Below are 21,724 nucleotides of genomic sequence, written 5' to 3'. Positions count from 1 at the left end.
GGAAATCACTCACCACATCCCACAAACAGACCGATATCTGACCAGTCTACAAGGAGCAGCCATGTTGAAAGCCAGCTCCTTCTTTCTCTACCTCCAATTTTTATTGCTGAACATGATGCTATGTGATATGGAACACGCCTTTGATCAATTTGGGTCAGCTGTCCTGGCTGTGTTCCCCTCCCAAGTTTCTTGCCCACCCCAGCATACTTCCTCGGTGGGGGTGATGATGAAGTGGGGAAAAAGAGGAAGCCTTGACCCTGAGCAAGCACTGTTCAGCAGCAGCTGAAGCATTGCTGTGTTATCAACACTGTTTTAGTCACAAATACAAAACATAGCACCATGCAGGCTGCTATGAAGAAAATTAACTCCATCCCAGCCAGACCCAGTACATAAATGAACAAGTTTTGGATGAAAAAAAAAATATTACACTGTGAATGTTTAAAATTACTTGAACTTAAATTCAATTTAGAGATTAAATGCTCATGTCATGCGTAGCATTTCTTGTTTCACTTAAACTACTCAAATGAAAAGCCACTGATAGAAGATATGATCCTAGTCCATTTTGGTTTCCAGCTGCAAGCTTACGCCTCTTGAGTAAGTTGTGATACCCTACAGCTGCAGAGTGAGTTGGATCAACCACTGATGTCATGCAAAAATTATTCACCAAAAGACGTAGTTTTGTAGTGGCTCAGCTGACTGAACCAACTCATCTGTATCTGGTGCAGATGAGAGTAAAGGAGTATGAGTTCAGCAAAGGCAAAAAGCCAAGAACCACCTGTTTGGCAGTAAAATTTGGTTAGGTGTAATGTAAAACCACATGCTCAGTTTACACGAGAAGAATGAGAGAAAACATAATGTAGCAATGTTCAGAAAATGAGAACCGTAACATTCTGTATTTAGGGATTAGATATTCTACACTTCTAATATAGATAAATAAATATTTTCTAAAATTAGAATAATCTTTCAGATTAGCAAATGTATCTGAAATTCAAGGCTGAATGAAATTTTTGATGCAGGAATTATATTCATGTGATATAGTTGGACTAATAAAAAGGGGGCAAAAGTGATAATGTATTAGTTTCACATGAGAGATTAGAGAATTTTCCCCTTGAAATCCTTTGAGCAGACTTGAGATATGTTGCAGTAGGCCATTTTGCTGAAACTGCTCTCATGAATGCAAATCTCACATGCTTTTTGTCAGTGAAGTATATATGCGGTCCATGTTTTGGATTATGTGATGGATGCACTCCAAGACTTGGATCCTACAACAGCAGAGCTATGATACTGATGTGCTGCTAGCGAGCTGGTGTTACAAGTATGACATTCCTACTGGTTAACTAACTCCCTGACAGCAACACAGAGCTATAGAATGTCTCTTTTGCCTTGTGAAACTCCCAAATTTTTCATAGCTGACTGAAGCTAACATACAGGGGCAGCAAACAGCAAAGATTCACTGTGAATGTATGAAATAGAGGCAGGAGAACATGCAGCAGTGAACAAATGACCAAGATCCAGTTACTGTATCTTGGGCTTGATAGGTCTGTGAATGTTAGTGGTGAAGATTAGTGTCTTCTGTTGTAGTCTGGACAAATGGCTGTTCAAGTAAAGCTCTGATATCACCCAGATAGCCCTACCAGTGATCATATTTTCATATTTTATGCCATCTTGGGTCATATGTCAAATACCAAAAGTGAAACTGTGTTGGATGATATTAACCAAAAAAAATTACATTAGTGGGTCATGATTTCACCAGATGGATTTCTATCTATTTCAGCATTTTTCTACAGAGTTTAATAATAAGCTCTGTTCAGTCTTTCTGTGTTTAAATCTGACTCTAGATGTGTAATAATAAATGGAAGTTGACTTTAGAGGATGTGCAGAATCTCTTTATTCTGTTTGAATTTTCTTTGTTTCACTTGCCCAATTTTTTTTTTATGTGTCCATCTGCTATAACATCCTTTTTTGTGTCTTTCTTCTGCCTCTGCTCGTGTGTATTTTCTCCATACATCCATTGGTTTGGTTGTATCATAACATATAGACTATGTGTGGTACATAGAAAGCAGTAATTTTATATCTGCAAATGAGTTGAATAAAAAACTTGTGAGTAACCAGGCAATAACGACTGCAAAGTGTATCAGCATAGAATCATAGAAGAGTCTGGGTTGGAAGGGACCTTTAAAGGTCATCTAGTCCAACCCACCTTCAAGAAGCAGGGACATCTTCAACTGGATCAGGTTGCTCAGAGACCTGTCCAGCCTGGCCTTGAATGTTTCCAGGGATGGGGCATCCACCACCTCTTTGGGCAACCTGTTCCAGTGTATCACCACCCTCTGTCAAAAATTTCTTCCTTATATATTTCTTCCCTAGTCTAAATCTACCTTCCTTTAAAACCATTACCCCTTGTCCTATCACAGCAGGCCCTACCAAAAAGTTTGTCCCCATCTTTCTTGTAAGCCCCCTTTAGGTACTGGAAGAGCACTATAAGGTCTCCCCGGAGCCTTTTGTTCTCCAGGCTGCACAACCCCAACTCTCTCAGCCTTTCCTCATAGGAGAGGTGCTCCAGCCCTCTGATAATTTTTGTGGCCCTCCTCTGGACCTGCTCCAACAGTCCATGTCTTTCTGTACTGAGGGCTCTAGAGCTGGATACAGCACTGCAGGTGGGGTCTCACCAGGGCAGAGTAGAGAGGGAGAATCACCTCCCTCAACCTTCTGGCCACGCTTCTTTTGATGCAGCCCAGGATATGGTTGGCCTTCTGGGCTGTGAGTGCACATTGTTGGCTCATGTCCAGCTTTTGATAAACCAGTACCCCCAAGTCCTTCTCAGCAGGGTTGCTCTCAATCCCTTCATCCTCCAGCCTGTATAGGTACCGAGGATTCCCCTGACACATGTGCAGAACTTTGCGCACAGGCCCACTCTCCAGCCTGTCAAGGTCCCTCTGGATGGCATTCCTTCCTTCCAGCGTGTTGACTGCACCACACAGGTTGGTGTTGTTGGAAAACTTGCTGAGGGTGCACTCTATCCCACTGTCCATGTCACCAACAAAAATGTTAAACAGCGCCAGTCCCAATACCGACCCCCTGGGGAACACCACTCACCACTGGTCTCCAACTGGATATGGAGCCATTGACTACAACTCTTTGAATGCAACCATCTGGCCAATTCCTTATCCACTGCATAATCTATCAATTGAAATTATGTCTCTCCAGTGTAGAGAGAAGGATGTTATGTGAGACAGTGTCAAATGCTTTGCACAAGTCCAGGTAGATGATGTCAGTTGCTCTTCCCTTAACCCCCAATGTTGTAACCTTGTCAAAGAAGGCCACCAGATTTGTGAGGCATGATTTGCCCTTAGTGAAGCCATGCTGGCTGTCACTAATCACCTCCTTATTTTCCATGTGCCGTAGCATAGTTTCCAGGAGGATCTGCTCCATGATCTTGCTGGGCACAGAGGTGAGACTGACTGGTCTTTAGTTTCCTGGGTCTTCCTTGTTTCCCTTTTTAAAAATGGGGGTTATGTTGCCCATTTTCTGGTAAGTGGGAACGTCACTGGACTGCCACGACTTCTCAAATACGATGGACAGTGGCTTGGCAACTTCATCCAGCAGTTCCCTCAGGACCTGTGGATGCATCTCATCAGGTCCCACGGACTTGTACACCTTCAGGTTCCTTAGATAGTCTCAAACCTGCTCTTCTCCTACAGCAAGTGGTTCTTCATTCTCCCAGTTCCTGCCTTTGCCTTCTGTGACTCGGGCAGTGTGGCTAGAGTCCTTGCCAGTGCAGACTGATGCAAAATCTGCTGAGTACTTCAGCCTTTTCCCATATCCCAGGTAACCATATCTCCCATTTCCTTCCGGAGAGGGCTCACATTTTCCCTAGTCTTCCTTTTATCCCCGATGTACCTATAGAAGCTTTTCTTGTTGTCCTTCACGTCCCTGGCCAGATTTAATTCTATCAGTGCTTTGGCTTTCCTAACCTGATCCCTGGCTGCTCAGACAATTTCTCTATATTCCTCTCAGGCTACCCTTCCTTGCTTACATCCTCTGTAGGCTTCCTTTTTGTGTTTGATTTTGTCCAGGAGTTCCTTGTTCATCCATGCAGGCCTCCTGGTATTTTTGCCTGACTTCCTCTTTGTTGGGGTGCATTGCTCCTGAGCTAGGAGGAGGTGATTCATGAATATTTACCAGCTTTCTTGGGCCCCTCTTCCCTCCAGGGCTTTATTATATGATGCTTCACCAAGCAAATCCCTGAAGAGCCCAACATCTGTTCCCCTGAAGTCCAAGGTGGTGAGCTTGCCGTGCGCCATCCTCGCTGCCCTAAGGATCTTGAACTCCACCATCTCATGGTCACTGCAGCCAATGCTGCCCTTGAACTCCACATTCCCCACCAGTGCCTCCTTGTTGGTGAGAACAAGGTCCAGCATAGCACCTGGACTATTAGCATGGCTAATGTCCTTCAGGAGTTTCAGGAAATTTGCAGTGTTTTACATTGAGTTCTCTGGCCTTCAAAGACCGTAAGGAATTTACAAAATTAGTGCTCTGAGTGCCATCTATGCCAGCACCATAGTCAGGATGAGAACTATGTTGCAGAACATGGGGTCTTTGTGCTTTATAAAGAAAGTAAAATGCAGGGTTTAGGCAGTTTCTATTCCTCAGTTTTAGTCTGAACAAGACAGAAAAAGGCACTATATTCTGAGAACTGGATATTAGCAAATAGTGGTAACTTTCAAATGACAAGCACTGTTTAGTAAAAATGTACTGCTGTAGAAGGAAATGTTTTTCCAAAACAGATTTCTGTAGTGATTGGATTTTTTTAATCTAGGAAATTTTTTTGTTGTTGTTAATTCATTAGCTTATCTTCAAAATTTACAGATTCTTCCTACCCTACAAATATTCTTAGTGCACACTAACTAACTTTCCATCTAAGAAAGTATGAATATGATACCGATTCCTAAAATGAGCAAACTTACAAGGAGAAGGGGCAGTTCTTTTGTTGGATATATCTACATGGAACTTTGATTTCACATTTTATATCTGTACTGTGGACTTAAGAAAATACCTAGAAAACAGAAGTAAGAAACTCTAGCTTTTACTAACATTTCTCATATTGTGTATCCACCCATAGTAGGCTGAGAATGCACTTAGCCTGGCTTTTTCCAGGCTGAATCCTATCTACTTTTAGTGCAATTCATTATGAAGGCAAAATCTTTACAAATTCATCCACTGCTATTTTAGTTTCATTTCTGTGAATTCAAGATTCACATTTTAAATATTTTTTTTTCTGATGGGGGTGAAAATATGGGTGCAGTTTTTACAGCTTAATAGAGGATTTTTTTTTTAATATAGGAGGTGAAAGAGGTGTATTCTTCTCTACCTTTTTACTAACCAGTTTTCTACAGTATCCACCCTGCTATAGTAATTTATAATAGAAGCAGCTCCTGCAGATAAAAAAATGTTTTCCTGCTTCCTCTGGCACCTGGATGCATCTCTCATGGAAAGCAGCCAGTGACGCATCTCCCTCTTCCACAAGGAGGCTAGCAAATGAGAGTATTTCTAAGAGCAGGTTTTTGATCTGAGGAGGGTTAGGGTCTGCTTCCAGGAGATGCGTGAAGGATAGCTAAGAGAAGCATGTATATTGTTAGTAGGTTTCAAAGTGATTTATAGGGACCCACATCTCTGCTGAAAAGGAAAACTAGAGAAGGAAAACAGAGAAGTCTGAGGACTTCTTCTCTGCTTGTTTCTGCAATAGGTATTATTTTTACATCAACAGGTCCTATTTTTCTGACTTTGATGCAACCCACTCCATCAGGGCTGAGTGGATTCTTTCAATCAGCAAGTGTGGCCACCTACTGGGGAAAAAAAACAATGTAAAAATAAAATAAATCAGAAATAACAGAATGTACAATCATGGTAATACCTTAAGCACAGGTAGATAGCCAGCTAGAAATGCAACAAAGACAAGAATAAATATTCAAGTTCCAGTTTCCTGTGCCGCACTATTATAATTTTGGTGATACTATACATTGTTTTTCCTCTCTATAAATAGTTCCTTCTCCTGCCAGCTTTATCCTTACCCCGTTACTCCTCTCGATTAGATCAAATCCATTCCTGATTTCTAACACTAGCAGTTTTATTCAAACCACAATTTCACCTTTACTAGATAGAAATTGCACCTGATGTGAATGGATCCCAAGGCAACAAGTAACCAATCATTTTATTTTATGTATTAAACTACCAACAATTGTTGCTGTATTTGGCAGGAGCAGTCTAAACTTTAACAACAATTGTGACAAGTACAAATGAACCAAACATATTAAGAGTTTACAAGAGCTTCTTTAGGTCCCAAGTGGTTGTGGATGCTCTGTATTAGCAGTGTTGTACAGCCATGCCTACAGCAGAAAACCACACCTGCTTTTGAAAAAGGGCACCAGCAATGGCCACTGCTTGATAATAGCTGAAGATAACATATGTTACCTGGAGAAGATTAAGCTACATTCACGGGTGTGAGAAGCTAGCTGATCATAGTACTGACATGTACCATCGATGCCTCTGACAGCCGGAGCAGGTAGTCAGGCATTCCTACCACCCGGCAGCCTGGTTATCAGAGCGCAATTGCTGTCCGAGCCTCCCATCTTCCATTTGTAGGAGAGGGTCCTGAGAATTCAGTTTTAATTTAGCTTCCTTCATTTTAAATCCTTATCAAACAAATGTTAGAGCTGAGAATAAAATGGCAACAGCTGGTCATGTTTGTTAATTAATTACGGTTAAGGTCTGTATGTTTATCTAAAATTGGTTTTGCTGTCATAGGACTATAGAGAATGGAGCAGGATGTGATTAAATTTAGATGTTTTGCTGGAAAGGAGGAGAGAGTTTACTAAATGTCACCTGAGAGTAAAAGTCTTTGTAAGAGCTGAGGGGGCTTTTAAACAGAGGTAAAACTTTTTCAGTCTTACCCAAGCTGCTTTTCTGAAATAATCCGCATCTGTTTCTAGAAGGTAAATGCAGGGGTTTAGGTATGTGATGTGTTGGCTCATTTCAGACAAACAGTAAGAGGATTCATGTGGCCTGATACATGGGTAGTGCTGACAGGCTCCTCTCACCCACCTCTGTGCATCTGGGTAGATGGGAGATGCAGTTTCCTATAGGGGAATAGTCCCAGTATAAAATATTTTACTAATACATTGTGATGGTTTAGCCTGAATCACCACACAGTTTCTCGCTCACCCTCCCCCTCCCCAGGGGGATGGGGGAAAGAATTGGGAAGGAAGGAGAACTCGTGGGTTGAGATAAAGATAATTTACTAAAATAAAAAGGGAAAACTACAATAATAATGGAATATAAGGATATTAAAAAATATACAAAGTGAACAATATGTGTTTTCTCACCACCGGATGTCCCAACGACTGATACAGCCCGTCTCGAGCAGCGATCACGGAAACAAAACCGAGCAGCAAGCAAAGGAGCAAAAGGGAGCCAACAAGGTAGAGGGAACGATGCCAGCAAAACAAGCAGGAAAGATGGATGCCAGGAAGGCAGATACCCACCCTCGCCTGCCCCCATGAGCATGACGTTTATGGCATGGAATACTCTCTTTGGCCAGTTTGGGTCAATTATTCTGTCTGTCTTTCTCCCAGCTTCCAGCATCTGCCAATTAGTGAGACTTGGAAAGCAGGACGGTGTCCTTGGTCTCATTCACAACAACTGGTATCATCAGGGTGTTTATCAACATTCTTCACACACGAAATCCAAAACATACCAGCTACTGAGAGGAAAAGTTAACTCCATCCCTGCCAAAACCAGGACATATGTTTATACACGTGACAACATTTGTGAAAGAAGATGTATTTTTTTATTAGAACAACTAATAAAGATTTAAAGTTTGATCAGATTTTTAGCCGCGTAAGGCCTTCTTTCAACCCAAAGGTGTCTCAACCCGCCTGGCTGAAAGCTGGTGGATTTTCAAGAGCTTTAAATAATTGTAAGAAACGTTCATATGCAGTTGAACTTGAATTATTTCCTTAAATCACAACGGTTACAAAATAGCAATTGGTTTCCTGGCTTTCTCCAGGGGGTGTGAGTGGGGTGGGGGGGACACGGTGGGTGGTTGGGTGTGAGGAAGATGGCGGGAGCGGCGTGAGGTGGGGGGTACACGGTGGGTGCTGGGTGCGAAGGAGATGGCGGCAGGCGTGTGCCCGTCGCTGCCTCTAGGGGGCGCAGTGGCGCAGTGGCGCCGCTGTTACCAGGCGAGCGGGGCAAAGAGCTGCGGCGGCCCGGTGCCTCCATGGCGGGGGAGGGGGCAGTCACCTGCGAGGGGAAGTTCACCGGCGGCTTTTCCGAGCTTCGCCGAACCGGTCCCACCGTTGCTACCCGTCCGCTCTGCGCATTTCTGGGGCCGGGGTCTCGCTGTGAGCTGAGGGAAGAGGCTGGAGGTGGGACAGGCAGGCGCGTCTCGCTGCAGTCCCCCTCAAATGCGTGTGGCTCCTTTCCCCCCTCCTTTTATCAAAACGGGAGTAATTAGATAACATCTCGTGCAAGGTGTCAGATCCCAGTTTGACTAGTTGTGCTTATTAGTACAGTGGGTTCGGTTATGCCTTGGTTTTTTATTGTCTTGTTTAGGCTGGAAAGTTGCATCCCGCTGGCAATAGTTTTACACAGGGTGAGTTGGTTTTTCAGATGCTCCTTGCGAAACTTTAGTAACAATTTCCATGACCAATTGTGCTTTAAGCCAGGCGGTAAAAAAAAAAAAGAAAAAGAAAAATCAGTGAGACCTTGGTCATTTTTTTTCTACATCCCTTCTCTTTAAAAACCACTTTTTTTTTTTAATGTTAATTTTTGTCACATAGGATCACAGAGGTAGGATTGTAAAACATTTCTGGCAGTTCTTTTTCTCTCGAAAAATTAAATTGCAAAATTAACCATGCATGCTTAGATGAAACTAAATATCATTATTTTAGGCATTTTTTTTCTCTGGTAATACAATTATAGTGGTTATTATTAAGAATTATTATTACTTCTGATGGAGGTTCTTCTGCCTTATTAAGGATGTCCCTCAGAATTGTGCCTCCCATGGGCCCTTCCCCTCGCCCCTGATGTGTCAGAGGGTACCAAGACACAAATGGATCCCTTAAATAGCACAAATGGATCCCTTAAATCCCACTCTCCTTTTAAATGGATAATTTAAAAAAAACCAAAACTGTGGTTAAAATATTTTCTGAAACTGCTTCATTGATGGTGGAATAGTTGTGAATCAGGTTAAGGTTTCTTAAGTTGGTAAATGTAACATCTACTTTTCATGAAGTATATGTGAAGAAGCTGTTACCCATCTTAAAAGTGGAACCAGGTAGTTGAAACTTAGCAACTCTTCCATTACTTCTGTTGCTGATGTGATAAAATTTAGGCTGCGGTATATTGACCTGATGCTCAGAATATCGGTGTCTGCAGGAGCATGTGCATGTGTTGCAGCCCTAAAATGTCCTTGTATTTTGTTCTTACCTCTGTTGGAATCACACTGAAATGGCTGCAGTATGCTTTCTTTTCATTAATATTTTGTGACTATCTGGTGTAAAATAGTTTTTGCTTTGCCTTATATGTAGCCCATTACTACAACTACTGTAAGAAAGTTTCAAAATACAAGAAATCCAGCTCCTGGTGTTGAAAGAATAGTCTATGGCAAGAGCAGATTATCCTGACATTCCAGCTCACTTGATGCATGGCACAGAGTCACGTTCTTCACTCAGTGTAAGAATGTGACTCATTTACTTTTGTTTAAGAATGGACAGCTTAAGAATGTTCTTAATGAGAGGAACTGATTTCCTCATAGATGAGGATAAAGGTACATAGCTGAGTGATTTACACTGCAACATTTCACTACTGTTGTAGATTATCTGAATTCTGAGGTGAATTAATAGGATTTAATTAGCATGATTGAAATAAGAAAACACTTGAAATCCAGTGACTTTTATCAAATAACTTTTGCAGTGACTACTGAACTATTCATTTTGTTTCAGCTTCTAAGTTAATGAACAGTCTTCTATCCACAAATTTTGCTGCATTCTTCTTCACTGATTACAAAGGTAAAACCTGTAGGCTCTTAGGAAGAGAACTGGTATCTGAGAGTGTGCTTATAGTTCAGTAAAATTATCATGTATTCTTTCTTACCTTTAGGTTGAAACTGATTTTGGTAGCTAAAAAGTGATGTTTTGGATAGGTCAGATTATTTTATGTGTATTCTTTACTTCAAGATTTATCAAGGATGTTGAGTAGGACATTTATTAGGCATATTGTAAATGAAAAAAAATCAAGTTCTTGGTGTCCCTCCTCATAAGTTTTACATCAAATGGATTGATTTGTTTAGCTTGTACAATCTGTTGAAGATTGTTTCACTTTGAATTATTAATTAAATGTGTTGTGGTTTTGTTTAGTAGGGGGGGGCCTAAGGTGGTAGCTTCTGTAGGAAACTGCTAGAAGTTGCTCCCCTTTGTTCAGTGGACTCGGCCGGGCCTAGGGTGGACCCGCCGCTGGCCAAGGCCGAGCCAATTGGTAGCGGAATGTCCCGTGATAACACCTCTGCGATAACGTATTTAAGAAGGGGAAAGCAGAAAAAAAAAAAAGAGAGAAGAGAAGATGTGAAGAAGCTGAGCAGGGGCAGAGGCACAGAGGGGGAGGCACAGGCCTCATGGACCTTGCAGGCCTCACCCTCTGGCCTCTCGCCAGGTGGCCGAGTGGGCCTGACTAGGCCCAGCCCGGCTGCAAGAAGTGGAGAGGAGAGGAGATGGACGACATGAAGAGATTGTGAGAGGCGTCTGCCAGCCTGTTGTGAAGAACTTTTCTTATGAGAGGAACGGCTGGAGACGTCAAGGTCAGTGGAGAAGGAGGGGGAGGAGTAATGTGGCTCCTGGCCAAGATTCCCCTCCAGCCTGTGGTGACAACCATGGTGGAGCAGGTTGTCCCCCTGCAGCCCATGGAGTCCACGGAGGAGCAGAGATCCACTTGGAGCCCGTGAAGGACCCCACACTGGGGGATGTGGATGCCTGAAGGCAGCTGTGGCCCATGGAGGGCCCTCTGGGGCAGCTGTTCCAGAGAGACTGCACTCTGTGGAAGAGATGACCCACACTGGAGCAGTTTCACGAAGGATGGTGGTGTATGGGTGGGACCCCACAATGGAGCAGGGGAGGAATGTGAGGAGTTCTTCCTCTGACCATGAAGCAGCGGTGTAAAACAATGCGTGATGACTGCAACCCCCATTCCCTCTTCCCCTCTGTGCAGCTCGGGGTGGGGAAGGTAGTAGAGATAATGTTAAGCTTGGGAAGAGGGAGGGGTGGAGGGAGGTTATCTTGTTCTCTGTCTCATTATCCTGCTGTTTTTAGTAATAAACTATTTTTCCCCAAGTCGAGTCTGTTTTGCCCGTAATGGTAACTTTAAGGATTTTCTCCCTGTCCTTATCTCAAACCTCGAACGGTTTTTCCTTATATCATCTCTCCCTATTCTCTCGAAGGGTGGGGGAAGTGAGAGAGAGACTGTGTAGCCTGGTCCCGATCAGGGCTGAACTATGACAAAATATTAACTGGAATAGTTGGAACCTTAGTGAGTTCTCTAAGCATGGGTTTGGATCAATTGTATTACCTACTACAGTTTTCAATATTTCTTTATATAACATCCAACAAGAGTCTAATAATATACCTTCTCTACAGTCTCCATTGCTTTCGGTAGCCTGAAAAATAAAATTGTTTGGGAAGATCAAAATACCTTGTTTTGACATTTTTTAAACTTACTTTGTTGGACAAACACCTCTTCCCATCTTCTGTGTTACCTAACAGCTTGGATATAATTAATACTACATTTGGAACAGAAGTCATCCACGGTAGGAAAATTTAATGTTAAAACATAGTTATTCTACATACAAGATAATCTGCAATTTAGTATCTAGCACATATTCTATGCTTCCAACAATTCCAGCTTAATAGAATAAGAATGTGCTAGTATTTTTCAGTTATGATGAACAAAAAAGCAACTGAGAACATTTGGTAACTAGTGGGGCTTTTGGCTCTGTTCCAGATATGTCTTTGTAGATTTCCCTGGAGAACTGTTTAGGTATCTGACAACTTACCTTCCTTTTTCCAGCTATTCTCATAGGTCTAATAAAAGATATTTACCTTGACCTATGAATCTTTCCTCTGTAGACTGGAACATATGTGTTGACCATGTAGCTCTCTTGCAACAGTTATATTCATCTCAGTTTCTGTGGTTTTTTTCCCTAGTCACATAAGATTATGCTCTCAGGTTACTACAGATTGACTAGAAATGTGGTAAGAAGTATAATTCTTCCACAGTATTAGCATCTTTTCTAAGAAGATACTATTTAAAATTAAGAAACAACCAAACAACATGCCCATCCCACTACCGCAGCTATATATTTATTCCTTACTTTGCAGATGTATCAGCTGGAGAGCTTATAAATCCATCAAAAACTTTTGAGGAAGTGGATAAAGAATCCAGAGAAGGACATGATCTGTACATTGTGTCACACAATGATTATTATGTGGGTAAGTTCAAAGGCTGATAAGAAACCGCATAGAAAGTTCTAATATAAATAATGGTACTTATTCCTCTTTTCCTATTTTATGCTATTTTTTGAGATGTAAATTACTTATGGTAGTACTTATTCCTCTTTGAGATGTAAACTACTACTTTTTACTACCGTATTAATATAATATAAATTCTTTTTAAAAATAGTGTGAAAAAGTACTTACATGCAACTGAGAGAGCATGATGTATCTAGAACTGTAGATCACTTCATGGTGGATGTATTAGACAGGGTAAGAACTTAATGAAGGAGTTGGAAGCCTGATTTCTGTTGCGTGCTGTTTGAAAAACAAAGTATTTCCAGGAAGCTAGAGACTCATAGATGCCCTGGTTGCTTATTGAGTTTGGCTTTGTTAATGCAATTGAGAGCAATCCCAGGCTTAGAGCCACAGACTGTGAGCCTAACCCATTCCTCTGGTTCCTCTGTTTTATCAGGACCCAAACAGAATTTCAGGGCAGCTAGACTTTCTGATGGGCAGCTCAGCATCAAGCTCTGGTTACAAGGAGTTTCAGGCTGCAGGCTGGCTCTCTGGAATGCAGGTTCCTCAGCCTACAACATCTGCCCTTCCAGTGGGATGTGCCTCCATTGCCTCAGCCTCTGGGGGCTGTACATGTATGAAGTGGTCTGCCCAGGGATGTTTACCCTTTATCTCGTAGATCTGTACAGGAACAGATGACAAATAGCACTCTGAAATGCAATATATGTATTACTTTTGCAGCCACTTCTGTTTTTCCCAGTTCCATCATTTCCACAGGCTGAAAGACTTAACATTGCTGCTCTACAAGATTAGTATTATAATAAAATTTCCCATTGTACCAATACCAACAGTTTTATAGGTGTAGGCCAAACATGTAAGAAATGGCAATACAAATATTTCAGTCATAATAATGTAAACTTTACACGGAGGCAGTTATGTGAAACTGAAATGACAGCACTGTATTCTCTCATTGAGAAATTCTGCTACCAGTACTATTGGTACAAATTTATACTATTGGTATAAATTGGTATAAACTTGTAATTTTATTTCACCTTTTCCCCACCTTTGTTAGGTGTTCTAGTGGAATTATTAGTTATCTGTCTCCTTTGTAACTTCCCTCCATAAGATCATGGAGAGGCCAAGCCAAAACCAGACAGGCAGTCAAAAAAAAAAAAAGTAGTCAACTGTGTGCCCCAGTTTTAAACAATAACATAAAAATTCCATGCTGCCATACAGCCAGGGGAAGCCTTTATTAGAAAGCATACAGAGAATAATATTATTTGAAAGTTCTAATTACCATTCTTTTCAAAAGGTAATTGAAAAGAACAGGAAGAAACCGAAAGGCATTTTCTCCTGTGACAAGAAACATGTGCTTGCAGCTCACTTACACAGAGTACTTCCATGGTGCTCTTGTAGGTGAAACTTCATTTTACAGGAAAGATTAACAGATTCATGAACAAGTAGGGTATTATCTTGTTTACAGTGAAGTCAGTAGCAAAACTTCCATTGAAGTCAACATAGCAAGAGTATATCTGGAAGTGCAGCACGTCAAAAACATTTTTTCTTTTAGTGTTTGTTTTTAACAAATAATAAATTAAATGGTACATGTCTGTGCTCAAGTATGGACATTATAAAGTGATTTTTTTTTTGCATGGCCCTCACTACTTAGACTACCTGATATTTTTTCATTAATTCTGTCAGGCATACTCTGACATAAAAGGACATACAACTATTCTGCCACTGAATCAGTTTTTGCTTTTTATTTTGCCTTTTATCTTCACTTTTGACTTTTTACTTTATTCCTAACTACTTAATAAACCTGGAGAACACAGATTAGTTATCTTTAACAGACTTGTTAATTAGTTATTTGCTTTTGTTTTTTCATTGTTTTATCTTGAGAATTAAGATAATTAGTACATTTTTCTTCCTCAGGTATTTTATACAGGTTGAAATACTTACTTTTTCCACAGGGGAAGCAATAAATAGGAAGTATGACTCACCAAACTTCAGCAAGTCTTTTGTTTATGGAATAGAAACTCCGCACTTTTAAATATGGGCAAAATGTATCCAAATGCTTAAATTGGCTCTGTAATCTCAATGTCCAAGTGGAGACTGGTGATGAGTGGCGTTCCTCAGGGGTCCGTGTTGAGCCCGGCCCTATTCAACATCTTTGTCAGCGACATGGACAGTGGGATAGAGTGCACCCTCAGCAAGTTTGCCGACAACACCAAGCTGCGTGGTGCCATCAACATGCTGGAGGGGAGGGATGCCATCCAGAGGGACCTTGACAGGCTGGAGAGGTGGGCCTGTGCCAACCTCATGAAGTTCAACCAGGCCAAGTGGAAGGTCCTGCACCTGGGTCATGGCAATCCCAGGCACAAATACAGGCTGGGCGAAGAATGGATCGAGACCAGCCCTGAGGAGAAGGACTTGAGAGTGCTGATAGATGAGAAGCTCAACATGAGCAGGCAATGCGCCCTTGCGGCCCAGAAGAACAACTGCATCCTGGGCTGCATCAAGCAGATCGTGGCCAGCAGGTCAAGGGAGGTGATTCTCCCCCTCTACTCTGCCCTGGTGAGACCCCACCTGGAGTATTGCATTCGGTTCTGGAGCCCCCAGCCTAAAAAGGATGTGGGCCAGTTGGAGCAGGTCCAGAGGAGGAGGATAAGGGGGCTGGAGCACCTCTCCTATGAGGACAGGCTGAGAGAGTTGTGGCTGTTCAGCCTGGAGAAGAGGAGGCTCCTGGGAGACCTTATAGTGGCCTTCCAGTACCTCAAGGGGGCCTACAGGAAAGACAGGGAGAGACTCTTCAGTAGGGCCTGTTGTGAGAGGATGAGGAGTAATGGTTTCAAAATAGAGGGAGGTAGATTTAGATTAGATATTAGGAAAAAAAAAATTACAATGAGGGTGGAAGTACTGGATAACTACTAGAATATTGCTGCAAGATTTCCTGTTGTCATGCTTCATGATGTAGCTGAAGCTAGGAATCTAAAAATACAAAAAAAGATGAGATGAGGAATGAAATTATACAGATTATTACTGAACTTATGTGAGACCAAGTATCAAATTTGTTCTCATTTCACGCAAAATGTTTTATCCTCCCTTGCACTGTCTTCACATACAGGCTTTTCTATGCAGCCTGTTGATTGATTTCCACAGATTATCCAGTGTGTGGTGTTCCAACTATTCATTCAGATATTCCTGCTCCTCAAATTCATCGCATCAGTGACAGAACTGATTATGGTGATGAGGCCAATGCTTATGCGTTATTATTCCCTTCTGTATTCAGTCAAAAGGGAGTGTATGAAGGAGAGTTTCTGAAAACAAGACCAAAGGCAGAGGTATAGTACATTTCTTCAGAATAATCTTCCAAGATAAATGTACCTCTAGCCATGTGGGAGTGGAAAGTCGTATTATCAAATAAACAGGTTGTGAAATTCATTGTTGCAACATCATAATCTTTCTTTACATCCATTCAACTATCTGAAAAATATATACTCTTCACATTCAAAATTATTCATAAAGGCGGTAGATACATATTAAATTTATTGTGATCCAACTTCAATAAGGAATATAAGGAAGTATGTCAGGTTGTTGCTACTCACATGCTTAAATGCTGTGTCAATGATAATTGGTAATTAATCTAAGGCTTAAGAGTCTATGACGCATCATTTATGTAACATGAGAAAAGCAAAGCAGTTGTAAAATTTCCATCCTCGCACATATTCAAAATTATGAGCGAGGTCCCAAGCAACATGATTTAATGGTAAATTTAGCCCTGCTTAGGTTATGTGGTTGGATGGATGATCTCTAGAGGTCTCTTCCAACCGAAGTTATTCTACAGTTCTATGAATAGATGTCTTTAAAAGCCCCACAAGATTTTTACAGGTGTGTCAAACTAGTTTCTATCACAGAGGGACGTTCAGTGGAAAATTTTACCCGAGGTGTCTCTCCTCAAACAAATTTGCAGGTTTTGCTAATGGCAAATTCAGCAAACTGCTTGAATATAGCTTATAAGTGCTCTGCTGAGTCGTGGTTGTAGGCTCAGATCTACAAAGGGCTTGTACAGTGATAGCAGATATAGGGAGTCACTCTCCAATGCCGTGCCATCTTATTTATCTGAAGAGAAAGACAGGACATGAGACTGTAGGGGACATACTTTGGGACCTATGATTTTTCAGTCTGATGTCTCTGGGGGCTGCTACCACTCAGTTATCTCACAGCCCAGACTTCCTCCTACGTAAATATTAAAACAACTTTGCTTCTTCTTCAGTATTGTTTACTCTTTTGCTTCTACATTTGTATGCATTTTCTAGTGAAAAAAATATTAAAAGATAACTTCATTACCTGAAATACAATTTATGATACAATTGTAACAAAATGTGAAATTCCAATCTAAAATGAAAAAAGAAGCTTTGACAACTTCTCCCTCTCTGATAGTCATTATATTAAATATTCAGTCACATTTGAAAGTGGATCTGGAACTTGAGTAGATATTTTACAGAAAAGAATGTTGCTAATTAGTGGCTGGGGATGTAAAAGGTATGGTGTCATGTTCTATACATATCCATAAAATGGCTTGTCAGAGTGTCCTGTACATGAGCATTTACCATTTTATAATCCAGCTCTGAAGGATTATGCAGAGTGTAGCTAACAGTAAATAGAATTCATGCTTCATTGAGAAGCTCATTATACCTGTCAAGAGCTAGATAGAACTCTTCTCTGTAGTTATAATGTAGCCTGAGATGTCATACTCCGCTGTAGACTATGCAGGCTATACAGAGGTCAGTACAGAACCATCTCCGAGTGTGTTAAATCACTCTGTACTCATGAAATGGACTGTTTAAGTATTTTAGTGATGGTCTTTGATTTCTTTTGATATGGAGTGTTAATACTTTCAAACATGTAATAGCTAATAAAATCATCCCGGAGTCATTTAATACTACTGGTTTTTGTATAGGCTTGTAGAAATGAATGCAAATTGTGACTATAAAGCAATTTCATGAGGTGACTCTTCAGGTTGGAAAAGAACAAAATAGTTCTAGGGCCTGCTGTTTTCTTCACTGGCATTTGTTCTGATCTATTGAAGAGGACAGACGTTATGTAACTGAGTAATAGTGTGTAGTTTGTATTCAACATCATCATGTTGATAATAGGTGAGGGTCAGTTTAACCCTATTTGCACACTTGACAGTCTGTGATTTAGTCAGTGATTATTTTATGGCTGTTGATGAGCTGGGACAGAGTTATATTTTAATATGGTGAAGCCAAGTTATGAGACCGTGTAGTCCTTTATGGTCCTCGCAGTGGTATCCTGCAATATTACTTTTAGTTTAACTTTTAAATTTCACTAGCTTGTTGAAGACATTAAATTGAATCTCATTTGTTTTTCTCATGAGTAGTATATTGATTTAACTGAAACAACACCTATGCTTAGAGAAACCAAATTTAGTCCATGTTTTCTTCCTGTAATTTCAGCTGACATAAGCTGTCATAGATTTATTGGCTAAGATGAAGCTCCAGATTTGCTGTACTGTGGATCAGGCCTGTATTTATACAAAAAACAGTTTTAGAGACAAATGACAAACAAGGTTGATTTGACTGTGTTAATGGTCTTTCTCAAAGTATGCATAAAATCTCCAGAGCACAAATATAACACGTGCACACACACGTATGATACAATTGAAGAAACCAAACATTTGCTGATACTAACAACAGGACAAGTCATGTCAAAGCCACCTTCCTCTAGTGAGTCAACAGGTCAGTGTAATGAGGCATGCAGCAGGAACATCCAAGTGAGAAATATGGAAAAAAATACTTCTGCTCAATTACTTTGGTATAAAACTATAGCAAGACCCAAAGCTGCTGTGAACCATTTCATTTTATTCACTTCACCCACTTATCTATACTAATTGAAGATCTTGCCTGCAGTATTCTTGCTGTGAAATGCAGATAATAATATAATCTGATTTATGTCGACAACTGCAAACAGTAAATATACATTAGATAAAAAGGACTTTACTTAGGCTTTTAGGAAACGTTTACTTTTCCTTGAATTGTCTGTGTTTGATTTTTCCAGTGTTGAAGTTGCATCAGCATTACTTTATTAACTAAAGACAATTTTGTACACCACAGCTTTCATCCCAATAAGATTCAGATTTACTTAAATAGGAATTTCCTTGGTTAAGGATGCAGGATGTGGTCTGTAGTTTTTATTTAAGAGTGGGAAAATACTCTTCAGCAAGTAGGGATTGCTGTAAGACTCTGTATAGTTCAAAGAAAGTGCTGACCAGAATTACATGAATTGTATTATTTTGTAGATTGCAGAAATTCTCTGCAACATTGGCGTGAACATTTCAGGTGAAAGATTTGAACACATATGGAAGCAAGCCTGAAACATCAGAAAAAAGAGGTTTGTGCATCAGGAATGTACTGGATGACATACATGGATCACACACAAAAAACAGTTGCTAATTCTAGTCTTTGGGCATTGCATTTCTTTAAATTGACATCAGTCATAATTCTGATTAAACATGTTTAATAATGTGTGTTTACAGAACTGGAATTCACTGTTTATTGTCTTTCTGAATAGTGGGTTCACCACATATGTATGAATCTTACGGCTATCATTGCGGTTAGTAGGAACTAATATCCATAGGAGTAAAAGAGGATATAACATGTTTGTAAATAGAACACAAATATTTATGTTATGTTTTTTATTTTATCTTTTTTTAATTGTGTTTCTAAGTCTAAATGATAGTACTTTGAGCAGGGACACATTTTGCATTTTTAAATTTACTTTGTTCTCTTACAAACAGAAGAACACTTTTGAAAGTACTTATGATAAGTGTTGCACATATGCAAGTTCTCTTAAAGATTATTATAGAATGGCATCTTGCCTTGCTTCTAATGTTCCATAATTTCTTGTCAACAAAAAGGTAGCTAACAGCGATCTGGTTGTGGTTAAGTTATTTGATATGTTTAAAAATTTGTGTGAGAAAGTGCTTTACAGTGAGATACTAAGGAAACTACAAAGTAACGAGTGTGGGATCTAAAGTATTGTCATGAAATAGACTCCGTAAGAACCAATGGATTAAGAAGTGCAAAACAAGTGCCCAGTTGTGTGGTAGAGGGCTCATAATCTTTATGCAAGCTTATGGATACTAGGTAGTAGTATGGAGCTTTCACAAACCAGAAAAAAAGAACGGATATTTTGAGGTGTATTGTGCACATTACATAAAAACAGAGGCTAAGTAGTTAGAGAAGTTTGGGAGGGCTTTCAGAGAGCTGACTGTTCACCTGTGACCAATGCAATTTCTTGGGAAGAGAGATGTTCACACATGAGAAACACTTGAGGGTCATTATGGAAATCTCAGTGAATATATACGCGGTCCAATAAGAATAAACGATGGAAAGCAAGTAATACTAAAATCTGCAACTGTGAACTGGAATGTTCACTCTTCACTGCAGTACTGACCTTGGTATAAAACAAATGGAAATTGTTTGGTATTGACAGAATGATTACTTTGAGACTTTTTCAAATTAGTTGAAAATAAAAATCCTTGTCCAATGTAATCTTAACATACAAGATTTCAGGAAGGATATAACTTTGTCACTCATTGGTACTTTAAATACCCTGGTAAGATTTGGAGGATATTGCCAGACAAAAGTTTTAGTGTGTTCTGCGATGTACGTAAAGTTTCTATGTATCTTAAGTACTAGGAATGCATGTGTAATGCCAGCTTAAAATTTCATTGTAATGCTTTACTCACATGAACTGCTAAGATTCTTATTTTGTCGGTATTCTAGGACCTTGTAATTTACTGTCTTTTTACATGAGATCCACAAGGCAGACTCTTTCATACATTATTGTAGCATTAATAGTAGCTGTCTTACATCAAGTAGAAAGAATTTGCTTTCTGGTATCTCCAGGGAGCAGATGGTGGAAATGCTGCTTGAAGAAGGGAGCTTCTTTCCTGCTGTGAATGGAAGTTGTTCTGCCCTGTTGTTGTTTTGCCTTCCCATCCTTCTGGAGCTCTATGCATGCACTGGAAAGCATGCAGGAAGCAGACTGTGCCTGTCCCAAGTGAAATCGTGACAGGAAGATGAATGTACTGCTAATTTCAATTGAATTTATTATATCAGGATTTCACTACCTCCAGTGAAATTCTCTGAAGCTCCCCTTCTGCTCATATAAGGTGGGAGGGAAGTATCCTTTACCTTTGTTGTGGTGCACTTCCAAAAACATAGGAAAGAAAGCTTCCCTGAAGCTCACTTTAGGGAAAAATGAAAAAAAAATAAAAAAAACCTGTATCTCTGCGTGTGTATTTATATATAAGAGCTGTTGTGTTTGTTCAGCATCTGGAAATTCTGTGTACCCTATTTTTTGAATCTGCGGTAAAGATACCCACTTCCTTTCCTCTACATTCAGTAGAATCTTTTCCTTTGTCAGTGAAATGGAATTAAAGTTGTTCTTGGGCAGACTGCTAAATAAGTCCAGGATAAAGATGACTGATAAATCATGGTTTAGTTTTTTGCCAGTTTGTTTCTAACTGCAGACTAAAAGTTCCCTTCAGAGCTTGGGTTTGAAATGAACTGGACGTGGTGTTCACCTAAAAAGGATTGATCACCAAACAGAGCTGTAAATTCTACTTATAGGTGCTTGTTTTTCATCACAATATACACAGCTAATATTATTTATTTGGCAGTGACTTGTGCTGAGTAAAGCAGATGTTGTACTTGATTATTCTTTTTACTATTGTCTAATGGAAAAATTTGTCTGTGCAATGACTTTTATTTGAGATGCTGAAAGATCCAGCCTACTGTCTTCCATAGAAATGTATGTATGAATAAATGTACACCTTGCCTTGATATTATTACTGCATAACTTTAATATGTCTTAAAAAGATTTTTTTTTTTTTCCAGTAAATTAAAATTACTAAGAATTGCTGGGTTTCAGTCATTTACCTGACTCAAGTAAATGTACTGGTCCTGGAACTCATTCTTAGAAGTGAATGGCCAGGTTGGTTTGTTTGGTTGTTTTGTTTGTTAAAAAACTGTACGTAATTATCTGGATGCTGAATAGAATGCTAATAATCCTTTATGCTAAGAAGAATACTTCAAATGGATGTCTAAGCAGAAAAGGGCCAAGTGTCCAGAAATATTATT

The sequence above is a fragment of the Chlamydotis macqueenii genome, chromosome 2 (assembly GCF_036417535.1).
Source record: "Chlamydotis macqueenii isolate bChlMac1 chromosome 2, bChlMac1.mat, whole genome shotgun sequence".
NCBI classification, from domain to species: domain Eukaryota; kingdom Metazoa; phylum Chordata; class Aves; order Otidiformes; family Otididae; genus Chlamydotis; species Chlamydotis macqueenii.
The sequence above is the reverse complement of the archived record's forward strand: the minus strand, read 5'-3'. Positions refer to the sequence as shown.